We start from the raw sequence: 15,374 nt of genomic DNA, 5'->3' as shown, positions 1-15,374 counted from the left end.
TGTGGCTGTTCTATGGATATTCTATTGATCAAACAACTGCTTTAAAAAATCTGTTAAAAGTTTGGCATGTATACCACATCAGACCCCCTAAAAAATAGGTCATCAATATAGCAGCCCTACCAGATCAAAGATATATTGGATTTATAGAATTATCAGAAAAAGTAATTATTTTCTGTCACGCACCTGTATGTAGGCTGTCACGAAGCTGGAAGTGGATCCTCCACCCGTGTGGCAGATGACTCGGACCGTATCGGGGAGTGGAGTCTAAGTTGCCGCTGTTTTTCCCCAGAGCCCGCCGCAAGGCAGGATGGGCTTGCTGCGGCAAACGACACCCAGGTCGCTACCCCTCGACATGGCTCGACCACACATGTAAGTGGGCAAGACGAGGCACCGTAGAATGAGGCTGTAGCGTAGTCAAATGTAGCAGAAGGTCAAGGCAGGTGGCAAAGGTTCGTAGTCAAAAAACATAGCAGGAAGGTCTGGAAAGACAGGAATGGCAAAACATGCAATGGTAACGCTTTCTTACAGGAAAATGGCACTGAAGATCTGGCAGGGGGGTGTGCGAGGTTCAACAACTTATAATCTGCTGTCAGGTGCATTTACTAATTATGGGAGTACTGGCCCTTAAAATTTCAAAGCTCCGGTGCGTGCACGCCCTAAGGGACGGGGACGCGCACGCCGGAGCTGAGAGAGTGAGGAAGCTGCAGGAGCAGAACTAGGTGAGTGACGGGCTGGGGTTCGCATGCGGGAGCGTCCTGCGATGCAAATCCCGGTCACGACGGCAGTCGGGGACACTGCTCTCCCGGCCGGTGCTTGCGGCCGGGGCTAAGTGTGTAACAATTTCCCAGTAGGTTATATGGATGTTGATTATGTTGCTTGTTAAATGCTATAAGAGGGGTTATGTAAAAATATTATGCTATAAGAGGGGCTATTTACTATTGAGAACTACGTGTGCTAGTTTCATGTTCCTATGTTTTCTGGAATTTTAATGTGTACCTGTCGTCAACAAAAACTTTTTATATTATGTAGATAATACAATTATATGTATATTTGTAATATACATTGGTTAAAAAAATGTGTATTTTTTCCCTACAGCTATTGTTTGTGTGTCTCTATGAGCAGGCCCGTCGCTACAGGACAGGCAAACCAAGCAATTGCTTGGGGCCCCGAGCTGGCTGGGAGCCCCCGAGCACAGCCAGTGTTTGCCCGTCCTGTAGCGATTAACAATCCTGCTCTTGGAGTTTGTGCTCTGGGCCCCAGTCAAACAAGAGGGTCCCCGAATGTCTGACATTTTTTTTTAAATAAACTAATTTGCAACTTTGGAGTTCTTCTCACCTCACCACAATCACGCTCCCCCCACCCCCGCTGCACTTGGTATCTTCCCTCAGCCCGGACTCTTCTCTCAGCCTTCAGCCGTCTGAGCAGGAGGAGGAGGGGGAAGGGGTAGAGAGAGCTGTGAGGAAAGGAGGCCACAGAGGCTGTACAACATGGAGCCTGACTACAGAAGGTGTCCCTGCATATATATACATATATATATATATATATATATATATGTGTGTGTATAAGCATGTGTGTGTGGATATATATGTGTGTGTGTATATATGTGTATGTCTATGTACTGTGTGTGTTACTACTGTGGATGACTATATGTAAAAAGCATGTGTGTATCTATATCAGTGTTTCCCAACCAGGGTGCCTCCAGTTGTTGCAAAACTACAATTCCCAGCATGCCCAGCCAGCCAAAGGCTGTCTGGGCATGCTGGTAGTTGTAGTTTTGCAACCTCTGTAGGCATCCTGGTTGGGAAACACTGATCTATTCTATCTGTGTGTGTATGATGCATGTATAGTATGTAATGTGTACAGTGTGTGTGTGTGTGTGTGTGTGTGTATGATGCATGTATAGTATGTAATGTGTACAGTATATGTGTGTATGATGCATGTACAGTATGTAATGTGTACAGTGTGTGTGTATGATGCATGTACAGTATGTAATGTGTACAGTATTTATGATGCATGTACAGTATGTAATGTGTACAGTATGTGTGTATGATGCATGTACAGTATGTAATGTGTACAGTATGTGTGTGTATGATGCATGTTTAGTATGTAATGTGTACAGTGTGTGTGTGTGTGTGTATGAAGCATGCATGTACAGTATGTAATGTGTACAGTATGTGTGTATGATGCATGTACAGTATGTAATGTGTACAGTGTGTGTGTATGATGCATGTACAGTATGTAATGTGTACAATATGTGTGTATGATGCATGTACAGTATGTAATGTGTACAGTGTGTGTGTGTATGATGCATGTACAGTATGTAATGTGTACAGTAGGTGTGTATGATGCATGTACAGTATGTAATGTGTACATTATGTGTGTGTATGATGCATGTACAGTATGTAATGTGTACAGTATGTGTGTGTATGATGCATGTGCAGTATGTACTGTGTACAGTATGTGTGTGTATGATGCATTTATAGTATGTAATGTGTACAGTTTGTGTGTATGATGTATGTACAGTATGTATTGTGTACAGTGTGTGTGTATGATGCATGTACAGTATGTAATGTGTACAATATGTGTGTATGATGCATGTACAGTATGTAATGTGTACAGTATGTGTGTATGATGCATGTACAGTATGTAATGTGTACAGTATGCGTGTGCATGATGCATGTATAGTATGTAATGTGTACAGTGTGTGTGTGTGTTTGTGTATGAAGCATGCATGTACAGTATGTAATGTGTACAGTATGTGTGTATGATGCATGTACATTATGTAATGTGTACAGTGTGTGTGTGTATGATGCATGTACAGTATGTAATGTGTACAATATGTGTGTATGATGCATGTACAGTATGTAATGTGTACAGTGTGTGTGTGTATGATGCATGTACAGTATGTAATGTGTACAGTATGTGTGTATGATGGATGTACAGTATGTAATGTGTACAGTGTGTGTGTGTGTATGATGCATGTACAGTATGTAATGTGTACAATATGTGTGTATGATGTATGTACAGTATGTAATGTGTACAGTATGTGTGTATGATGCATGTACAGTATGTAATGTGTACAGTGTGTGTGTGTATGATGCATGTACAGTATGTAATGTGTACAGTATGTGTGTATGATGGATGTACAGTATGTAATGTGTAAAGTGTGTGTGTATGATGCATTTATAGTATGTAATGTGTACAGTGTGTGTATGATGTATGTACAGTATGTATTGTGTACAGTGTGTGTGTGTGTGTGTATGATGCATGTACAGTATGTAATGTGTACAATATGTGTGTATGATGCATGTACAGTATGTAATGTGTACAATATGTGTGTATGATGCATGTACAGTATGTCATGTGTACAATATGTGTGTATGATGCATGTACAGTATGTAATGTGTACAGTGTGTGTGTGTGTATGATGCATGTACAGTATGTAATGTGTACAGTATGTGTGTATGATGCATGTACAGTATGTAATGTGTACAGCATGTGTGTATGATGCATTTATAGTATGTAATGTGTACAGTGTGTGTGTATGATGTATGTACAGTATGTATTGTGTACAGTGTGTGTGTGTGTGTGTATGATGCATGTACAGTATGTAATGTGTACAATATGTGTGTATGATGCATGTACAGTATGTAATGTGTACAATATGTGTGTATGATGCATGTATAGTATGTAATGTGTACAGTATGTGTGTGTATGATGCATGTATAGTATGTAATGTGTACAGTGTGTGTGTGTGTATGATGCATGTACAGTATGTAATGTGTACAGTGAGTGTGTATGATGCATGTGCAGTATGTAATGTGTACAGTATGTGTGTGCATGATGCATGTATAGTATGTAATGTGTACAGTGTGTGTGTATGAAGCATGAATGTACAGTATGTAATGTGTACATCATGTGTGTATGATGCTTGTACAGTATGTAATGTGTACAGTGTGTGTGTGTATGATGCATGTACAGTATGTAATGTGTACAATATGTGTGTATGATGCATGTACAGTATGTAATGTGTACAGTGTGTGTGTGTGTATGATGCATGTACAGTATGTGTGTATGATGCATGTACATTATGTAATGTGTACAGTGTGTGTGTGTGTGTGTGTGTGTGTGTGTGTGTGTATGATGCATGTACAGTATGTAATGTGTACAGTATGTGTGTGTATGATGCATTTATAGTATGTAATGTGTAGTGTGTGTGATGTATGTACAGTATGTATTGTGTACAGTGTGTGTGTATGATGCATGTACAGTATGTAATGTGTACAGTGTGTGTGTGTATGATGCATGTACAGTATTTAATGTGTACAGTATGTGTGTACGATGCATGTACAGTATGTAATGTGTACAGTGTGTGTGTGTATGATGCATGTACAGTATGTAATGTGTACAATATGTGTGTATGATGCATGTACAGTATGTAATGTGTACAGTATGTGTGTTTATGATGCATGTACAGTATGTAATGTGTACAGTATGTGTGTATGATGCATGTATAGTATGTAATGTGTACAGTGTGTGTGTATGAAGCATGCATGTACAGTATGTAATGTGTACAGTATGTGTGTATGATGCATGTACAGTATGTAATGTGTACAGTGTGTATGATGCATGTACAGTATGTAATGTGTATAGTGTGTGTGTATGATGCATGTACAGTATGTAATGTGTACAGTGTGTGTGTATGATGCATGTACAGTATGTAATGTGTACAGTATGTGTGTGTATGATGCATGTACAGTATGTAATGTGTACAGTATGTGTGTATGATGTATGTAATGTGTACAGTATGTGTGTGTATGATTCATGTACAGTATGTAATGTGTACATTGTGTGTGTGTATGATGCATGTACAGTATGTAATGTGTACAGTGTGTGTGTGTATGATGCATGTATGGTATATAATGTGTACAGTATGTGTGTATATGATGCATGTATAGTATGTAATGTGTACAGTGTGTGTGTGTGTGTATGATGCATGTACAGTATGGAATGTGTACTGTGTGTGTGTGTGTGTATGATGCATGTACAGTATGTAATGTGTACAGTATGTGTGTGTATGATGCATGTACAGTATGTAATGTGTACAGTATGTGTGTGTATGATACATGTACAGTATGTAATGTGTACAGTATGTGTGTATGATGCATGTACAGTATGTAATGTGTACAGTGTGTGTGTATGATGCATGTACAGTATGTAATGTGTAGTGTGTGTGTATGATGCATGTACAGTATGTAATGTGTACAGTTTGTTATGTGTGTATGATGCATGTACAGTATGTAATGTGTACAGTATGTGTGTATGATGCATGTACAGTATGTAATATGTAGTGTGTGTATGATGCATGTACAGTATGTAATGTGTACAGTGTGTTGTGTGTGTATGAAGCATGCACGTACAGTATGTAATGTGTACAGTGTGTTGTGTGTGTATGAAGCATGCATTTACAGTATGTAATGTATACAATGTGTTGTGTGTGTATGAAGCATGCATGTGCAGTATGTAATGTGTACAGTATGTGTGTATGAAGCATGCATGTACAGTATGTAATGTGTACAGTGTGTTGTGTGTATATAATGCATGCAGTGGCAGATCCAGGGGGGGAATGGGGCGGGCCGTCCCGTGCGTGTGCCCATTGGAAAGCAACGCGGAGGAGAGGAGCAGCGAACAGGACATGCGCTGGCCAGCATGGTAAGTGACCAGCCACACATCAGCTTCAGTGCTCCGACCACCGCTCCTCCAGCAGTCCCGGGACCTACTGCTATGGTTGCCGAACAAAAGGAGCAGGGGTCAGAACACTGAAGTAGGGCAGTAAACAGGTATACAGCCTCCAGCCATACACTGTATGGCTGCAGGCTGTATGTCTGTGGGGGAACATACTACACCTAATGTGGGGGGACTATACTGCACCTAATGTGGGGTAAACTATACTGGCAACCTAATGTGGAGAACTATACTGCACCTAATGTGGGGGAACTATACTGCACCTAATGTGGGGAACTATACTGCACCTAATGTGGGGGAACTGTACTGCACCTTATGTGGAGAACTATACTGCGCCTAATGTGGGGAGAACTATACTGCACCTAATGTGGGGAACTATACTGCACCTAATGTGGGGGAACTATACTGCACCTAATGTGGAGAATTATACTGCACCTAATGTGGGGTAAACTATACCGCCAACCTAATGTGGAGAACTATACTGCACCTAATGTGGGGAACTATACTGCACCTTATGTGGAGAACTATACTGCACCTAATGTGGGGAGAACTATCCTGCACCAAATGTGGGGAGAACTATACTGCACCTAATGTGGGGGACTATACACATTACAGTATGTAATGTGTATAATATGTGTGTATGATGCATGTACAGTATGTAATGTGTACAATATGTGTATATGATGCATGTACATTATGTAATGTGTACAGTATGTGTGTGTATGCTGCATGTACAGTATGTAATGTGTACAGTATGTGTGTGTATGATGCATGTACAGTATGTAATGTGTACAGTATGTGTGTGTATGATTCATGTACAGTATGTAATGTGTACACTGTGTGTGTATGATGCATGTACAGTATGTAATGTGTACAGTGTGTGTGTATGATGCATGTATGGTATGTAATGTGTACAGTATGTGTGTATATGATGCATGTATAGTATGTAATGTGTACAGTGTGTGTGTGTGTGTGTGTGTGTATGATGCATGTACAGTATGGAATGTGTACAGTGTGTGTGTGTGTGTGTGTGTGTATGATGCATGTACAGTATGTAATGTGTACAGTATGTGTGTGTATGATGCATGTACAGTATGCAATGTGTACAGTATGTGTGTGTATGATGCATGTACAGTATGTAATGTGTACAGTATGTGTGTATGATGCATGTACAGTATGTAATGTGTACAGTGTGTGTGTATGATGCATGTACAGTATGTAATGTGTAGTGTGTGTGTATGATGCATGTACAGTATGTAATGTGTACAGTGTGTTGTGTGTGTATGATGCATGTACAGTATGTAATGTGTACAGTATGTGTGTATGATGCATGTACAGTATGTAATATGTAGTGTGTGTGTATGATGCATGTACAGTATGTAATGTGTACAGTGTGTTGTGTGTGTATGAAGCATGCACGTACAGTATGTAATGTGTACAGTGTGTTGTGTGTGTATGAAGCATGCATGTACAGTATGTAATGTATACAATGTGTTGTGTGTGTATGAAGCATGCATGTGCAGTATGTAATGTGTACAGTATGTGTGTATGAAGCATGCATGTACAGTATGTAATGTGTACAGTGTGTTGTGTGTGTATGAAGCATGCATTTACAGTATGTAATGTATACAATGTGTTGTGTGTGTGTGTATGAAGCATGCATGTGCAGTATGTAATGTGTACAGTGTGTTGTGTGTATATAATGCATGCAGTGGCAGATCCAGGGGGGGGAACGGGGCGGGCCGTCCCGTGCGTGTGCCCATTGGAAAGCAACGCGGAGGAGCGGAGCAGCGAACAGGAAATGCGCTGGCCAGCATGGTAAGTGACCAGCCGCACATCAGCTTCAGTGCTCCGACCACCGCTCCTCCAGCAGTCCCGGGACCTACTGCTATGGTGGCCGGACAAAAGGAGCAGGGGTCAGAACACTGAAGTAGGGCAGTAAACAGGTATACAGCCTCCAGCCATACACTGTATGGCTGCAGGCTGTATGTCTGTGGGGGAACATACTACACCTAATGTGGGGGGACTATACTGCACCTAATGTGGGGTAAACTATACTGGCAACCTAATGTGGAGAACTATACTGCACCTAATGTGGGGGAACTATACTGCACCTAATGTGGGGAACTATACTGCACCTAATGTGGGGGAACTGTACTGCACCTTATGTGGAGAACTATACTGCACCTAATGTGGGGAGAACTATACTGCACCTAATGTGGGGAACTATACTGCACCTAATGTGGGGGAACTATACTGCACCTAATGTGGAGAATTATACTGCTCCTAATGTGGGGTAAACTATACTGCCAACCTAATGTGGAGAACTATACTGCACCTAATGTGGGGAACTATACTGCACCTTGTGTGGAGAACTATACTGCACCTAATGTGGGGAGAACTATCCTGCACCAAATGTGGGGAGAACTATACTGCACCTAATGTGGGGGACTATACACATTACAGTATGTAATGTGTACAATATGTGTGTATGATGCATGTACAGTATGTAATGTGTACAGTATGTGTGTGTATGATGCATGTACAGTATGTAATGTGTACAGTATGTGTGTATGATGCATGTATAGTATGTAATGTGTACAGTGTGTGTGTATGAAGCATGCATGTACAGTATGTAATGTGTACAGTATGTGTGTATGATGCATGTACAGTATGTAATGTGTATAATGTGTGTGTATGATGCATGTACAGTATGTCATGTGTACAATATGTGTGTATGATGCATGTACAGTATGTAATGTGTACAGTGTGTGTATGATGCACGTACAGTATGTAATGTGTACAGTGTGTGTGTATGATACATGTACAGTATGTAATGTGTACAGTGTGTGTGTATGATGCATGTACAGTATGTAATGTGTACAATATGTGTGTATGATGCATGTACAGTATGTAATGTGTACAGTGTGTTTGTGTGTATGATGCATGTACAGTATGTAATGTGTACAGTATGTGTGTGTATGATGCATGTACAGTATGTAATGTATACAGTATGTGTGTATGATGCATGTACAGTATGTAATGTGTACAGTATGTGTGTGTATGATTCATGTACAGTATGTAATGTGTACAGTGTGTGTATGATGCATGTACAGTATGTAATGTGTACAGTGTGTGTGTGATGCATGTACGGTATGTAATGTGCACAGTATGTGTGTATATGATGCATGTATAGTATGTAATGTGTACAGTGTGTGTGTGTATGATACATGTACAGTATGTAATGTGCACAGTATGTGTGTATATGATGCATGTATAGTATGTAATGTGTACAGTGTGTGTGTGTGTGTATGATGCATGTACAGTATGGAATGTGTACAGTGTGTGTGTGTATGATGTACGGAAGAAACCAACGCGGTCCTCGTGCAGTAAAAAGGTGACGCATTTCGGCCAGTTCACCTAGCCTTATTCATACTTATGAATAAGGCTAGGTGAACTGGCCGAAAGGCGTCACCTTTATATCCTGTCTCTGTTGGTGTCCAAATAAAAGTTTTTCTACTGCACGAGGACCGCGCTGGATTTCTTCCTTTCGGCTCTAAGCATTCGGAACATTTTGTTCCAAATGCTGAGCAGCGGAGTACACAATCCAATTATTATTTTTTGCTAGCCCGTTACCCCCGCCCCCCCCCCCCCCCCTCCCCCAAGCTACGGCACTAGTCCGTTCACTCCTCCACCCCCAGATCCCCCCCCCCCCACCCCGCATACCCCGTTCCCTCATTACACTTGCAGTTACTGCAGAGTCCGGCAGTGGGCATGCAGGGACAGCGGCGGCAACGAGGCGGCGGCGGCAATGTGCGGGAGGAGTGGCCTCCCAGCCAGTGGCCGGGGAGCCAATGCGCTTGCTCCCACCTGTCTGATTGACAGGCAGGGAGCGAGTGCAGCCTAACTGAAAAAGGACTGATTGCCACTCCAAAATCAGTCCTTTTTCTGTGGCCAGTTTTTAAATGTAAATTAAACCTTTTTAATGAAAAATAAATAAATAAAAGTATATTAGAGATATGTTGTAGTACATAAGTACTACAACATATCAAAAAATAAAGTTGGTGACAGTGCCCATTTAAGGTCGATATGGGGAATAGTAATGCCCAGTTATCAATCCAGTTATTTCCAATAGGAATAACAGAGGAATTGCACATGACTCATTTCCATGTATTTTCTGAATGGAAAACATTCTGAGTTGCCAGGGGTTGGATTAGCCTCAATAAATAGGGCTCATCTACATTTAAACCCACCGTAAAATCTGCGGCATATAAGATGAAAATACAATGCAGAAATCTGAGAAATAGCGACATAACAAAAATTTGTGACTAAAATCACAAATATTGGAGGTTATTATTGTGACTCATTTGTACATTAGATCTTTTGCTCTGCATCACCCACTGTTTTCACAGCCAGATAGAGAGGTGCTGTCTGTATATTCCCCTCCCCCATTACCACATCCTTGTCAGTGACATGCGTCATACAGCGTAGTTGTTCTTCTGCGTAAAGCTTTAGATAGTGATCATCCTGCCTATGTGAAGTCATAGCTGAGCTTAGACTATAAACCCCCTAGAGGATTGGTAATGGCCGACACAATGGGCATCTAAATCAAGGTAATTCTATCTGGTGATTATTGTCCAGACTCCATCATTTCTATAATAACAGTAAATATTCAAGCATTTTATCAAATTAATTTTATGGTTTTGGGAGTTTTGAATGATTTTTGAATTGCTTCTTGTTCCAATATTTACCTATAAACCTATTGGTGGGATACTGGTGATGGATAGGAACAGACATGTGAAATATTAGGCGGCAGCATAAAACATTTAGCAGTTTTGTCAGGTATATAGAATGGTATATACAACAGCAAAAAAGTTCTAATATTACTCATACCGGATAATTGTACGTATAGTTTGAGATGTTTGAGACTTTTTCTCGGTTTATGGAAAACATTTTCAGAGGACAATTTTGTTATATGCAAGATCCAATGTGGCTTAAAGTAATGGATTACAAATTTAAAGCAAATGTTGCACCGTTTGTAATGGGAATGTGACCGTTGTGTTTTAGTACAGGAGGTTTATTGCATGTCACATTAAAGATGTACAGGATCTTATATATTTCTGAATATTTGCTGTTTTATTTCATAGATACTTACTCCGAACACATACTCCATACTATGGAACCATAGACTCTCCATAAGGAAGAATGTCCGGCACTGGATAAGCATAAGAATCTTTACTTTATTTCAGGAGTCACAATACAGAGCAAGAACATCTGACGCATTTCGCAATGTCAGGTGCTTAATCATAGACTAAATTCCAGTATACAACTTGCAATTAAAATAACCAGATACATGGTCATGTGTCTTATTACGTCACAAATTCAAACCTCTTGGAAATTCCAAGGAAAACCAGACATGTATTTATGGGTTATAATTTCTAAACCTGGGACATGAAATCACTTCGAACTTCAAGTCTGAATTAAGACATATGTGCACCTCATTGAACAGAAAGGTAGGGCATAAAACAAAACACTTTTTTATGTCATAAATATTTTTTTATTTTCTCTTTTTTTTTTATGTTTTCAATTCTTTTCAATTCAATTAGTAATGAGGGGGCATATTTATGACATAAAAGTGTTTTGTTTTATGCCCTACCTTTCTACTCAATGAGGTGCACATATGTCTTAATTCAGACTTGAAGTTCGAAGTGATTTCATGTTCCAGGTTTAGAAATTATAACCAATATACAGTATCCATGTCTGGTTTTGCTTGGAATTTCCTAGAGGTTTGAATTTGTGACGTAATAAGATACGTGACCATGTATCTGGTTATTTTAATTGCATGTTGTATTCTGGAATTTAGTCTACGATTAAGCAACTGACAGTGCGAAACGCGTCAGACGTTCCTGCTCTGTATTGTGACTCCTTGCCAAAGCAGAAATAAAGCAAATATTCGTATTCATATCCAGTGCCGGACATTCTTCCTTTTGGATTTGTATTGTGAACCCCGGGCGGGACCGGTGGGTCCGAGAGCACAGTTGTGCAATAGCAGTCATCAGTGAGTGAGCGGACAACACAATTCTTTGTTCATAGGCACTCCATGGGCTATCATATGGTGCCTCCATAGAAAACCTACAAAAACACACATATTGCAATTGTAAACAGCAGTTACTTAAGGCAAGGTATACAAATATCAGCACAAGGTATATACTTTTTCAGTAGGGTCAACTAGGGTATACAAGTAAAGTGCAAGTGCATACAATGCTACATAAGACAAAAAGTGCAAATGTCTCTGTTGCTCTGGTCTTAGTTAGGTAATACAATAAAAAAAGAGTAAAAACAGGGAGCACTCAAGGTAAGGAGATAATTTCAAGTGGTGACTTTATTCTTTATACATTGGTGTGGTGCATATACTCCATTGAGAAATCATATGGAGAAATCATATTGGGAACGAAGGCAGTCCTGGCCGCTGTTTTCTTATCATATCATTAGTTAGGTAATACACTTGCACTTTTTTGTTTTCTTATATAACATTGTATGCACTTGCACTTAACTTGTATACCCTAGTTGACCGCACCTAAATAGTATATACCTTGTGCTGGTATTTGTATTCCTTGCCTTAAGTAACTGACTTTATTGTTAGTAATTCATTATTTTAATGTATATGTTTTTAATGTAAATCGAATAAAATAATTTACTTTACGTCTGCTGCAATGCGTGTGGTTTTGTAGGTTAAAGGGGTACTCTGGTGGAATTTTATTTTTTTAATCAACTGGTGCCAGAAAGTTAAACAGATTTGTAAATTACTTCTATTAAAAAATCTTAATCCATTCAGTACTTTTTAGCTGCTGAATACTACAAAGGAATTTCTTTTTGGAACACAGAGCTCTCTGCTGACTTTTCTTTTTGGAACACAGAGCTCTCTGCTGAATCACAAGCAAAGTGCTCTCTGCTGACATTTCTGTCCATTTTAGGAACTGTCCAGAGCAGCATATGTTTTCTATGAGGATTTTCTCCTACACTGGACAGTTCTTAAAATGGACAGAGATGTCAGCAGAGAGCACTTTGCTCGTGATTCAGCAGAGAGCTCTGTGTTCCAAAAAGAAAATAAATTCCTTTGTAGTATTCAGCAGCTATTAAGTACTGGAAGGATTAAGATTTTTTAATAGAAGTAATTTACAAATCTGTTAACTTTCTGGCTCCAGTTGATTTGAAAAAATTAATAAATAAATGTTTTCCACCAGAGTACCCCGTTAACTATAGCTATAGCTTAGTGCATATAGCTATAGCTTAGTACATATTAACTATAGCTATAGTTAGTATGCCATTGTTGTAATTGGCCTGGGTACAATATATGAGCACTTGCAGTTTTATTTTCTATGACTATATTAATTTGTCAAACATAACTATATAAACATATCAAACATAGAATATGTCTGTAATACATCATCTGACAAAACATAATGGATGGAGAGGCATGACTATGGCTGCCATATAGCAGCCCCATTCAACTTAGAATTTGTACAGAGCCGTAGTACAAGCTTGCACATATAGCTTTATAAACATTTTCTAACATTTGCCGTTTCACATTTGTGTTAGATAAACTACAACTATATAGATGCAGCATATACTGTACTTGCCCCTTGCAGCAGCCCATAGTCTAATCTCTAAAGAGATTTCACAAAATTGCCCTTCTTTTTGACGAGAATTGCTCCTCCCTGGAATAGAAGGGCTTCTTGTAGATAGATTGTTAGCTATGACAGGGTATAGAGCCTTAACGGGGTACTCCGCCCCTAGACATCTTATCCCCTATCGAGGTACTCCGCCCCTAGACATCTTAACGCCTCCAGCGTTTCCGAAAGCCGCAACAGGTGGATAGGGGATAAGATGTCTAGGGGCGGAGTACCCCTTTAATTGAAAGAATTAAAGAGGCCAGGAGGATGGAATTTCAGTCAGCTTGTATAGACAATTCTCTTGAACGATTCTTGAAGATCTGGCGCCCATGGGACAAATTTGCGGAGGTTACTAATGCCCAATAGAGGTGACGGTTGATAAGGTTCATGTAGGTATTTCTCGTAACTATTCCATTTCAGTCTCTTTGTACTCCCCTTTTTCTTTTACCCTTTCTTTCTTTCTTTTCTTTTTCGTCATATGATTCTACTATTTCTTATTCTATCTATAAGTTTATTTTTATCCTCCATCCCCATTTGCTTTTGTAATCGCAAGGTTAGCTGGACTGACCTAGATGATTATGACCTCTACCCTCAATAAACAACCAACATCTAATTAAAAGGATATTTTCACTTCCATGTTTTTTGTTAACCATGACGTATAAGCTATTATTACAGGGTTTTCCTCCGTTCTAGTTCTTTACACTAATATTTGATGTGATTTAGCTCTATTAAGACTAGTTACGGATACACAATCTATAATGTTATTGTCCTTCCTGTACAGCGGTATTCAAATGGGGTAGAGACATTTACTGGGATCACTATTTCACCTTTGTATCCCTTCTATATTGTGGTTTTGTTTCTATTTCCTTTTCAATTTTTTTTTTATTACTTTGTACAAATGCAAAAATGTGAATGTTATTTTCTTTTTGAAAAACTAATAAAAAAAAAAACAGTTATACAATGGCAAAGAAAAAAGAAAGGAAGCCGTCACTGTAGGCATGCATCCAATGTGTGGATCTGACGCACTAAGGCTGTATAGGAGGTGTCACTAGGAATCTGGGTATGACAGGTGGTGCTCACTTAGAAATGTAAAGTCCATAAATGTAACAAAAAACAGTATATGTAACGGAGCACTCAACCTGTGAATAAAACATCCAGACCCATACGATCATCCACTTCGGACAGGAGCGGGGAGGCGGTAGATGGAACCGGAGGAGTTCAGACGCTAGCGAACCCAAACTCCCCCGGTTCCATCTACCGCCTCCCGCCCTGGTCCGAAGTGGACGATCGCATGGGTCTGGATGTTTCATTCACTGGGTGAGTGCTCCATTAATCTGTTTTTTGTTACAGTTTTACCAAAAAAGATTGTTAGCTAAAGACTAACAGTTACATTTGTCACTATAATAAAAAGTCTGCAAAGTGGAACTTCACTAAAATTTGGCGAAAACAAACTAAAAGAAAAAGAAAAGAGGAACAAGGGTGAAATAGAAAATAATGTGGTATAGCGGGGTGCAATGTAGGGCAGATGTTGTAACCCTGGGGGCAGATGTTATTAACCCCTTCTTGTTGTGATGCCAGGGCGTGGTTTAGCCTTAACCACCCAAAGTAATACCGCTGGTCCTGGGCTAGGCACGGGGGCAATGAAGACACCGATGCCAAGTTACATACAACGGTAGCTTTACTGGGGGTAGACAGGTTATACAGTTTATGCAGTACATCCAATATCCCAAGGAGGTGACCAGTGACACAGGGGGACCTTGCAGGCTTACTGGGACTTGCAGTATGTAGAGACACCTTAGTGCAGGCCACGGTGACTATATAGAAGACTTGACTTGACTTGACTGACTTGACAATTGACATGAAGATGACTTTGAACTTACTTGAGCTGACTTTGTGGCTGCAGACTTTAGCCTTGAGGCCTCCAATGCTCTGGACACACTCTGAGATGTCTTGACT

The 15,374-nt window shown here is 39.9% G+C and overlaps 1 protein-coding gene across 3 annotated transcripts in view; it reads left to right on the top strand.

Moving 5' to 3' along the window:
* IL21R (interleukin 21 receptor) overlaps positions 1-15,374 on the top strand; it is a 149,093-nt gene that overhangs the window by 100,065 nt on the left and 33,654 nt on the right. The window contains exon 1 of one of the 3 annotated variants that reach the window (XM_056535843.1): positions 10,288-10,358. The exons of the other annotated variants lie outside the window; for them this stretch is intronic. The gene's annotated coding sequence lies outside the window, so the exon portion shown is untranslated. Of the gene's footprint in view, positions 1-10,287; positions 10,359-15,374 lie in introns of those variants that run through there. 3 annotated transcript variants of the gene reach the window in all.

Source organism: Hyla sarda, chromosome 8, assembly GCF_029499605.1.
Source record: "Hyla sarda isolate aHylSar1 chromosome 8, aHylSar1.hap1, whole genome shotgun sequence".
NCBI lineage: Eukaryota > Metazoa > Chordata > Amphibia > Anura > Hylidae > Hyla > Hyla sarda.
This window is presented reverse-complemented; position numbering and strand designations above follow the sequence as displayed.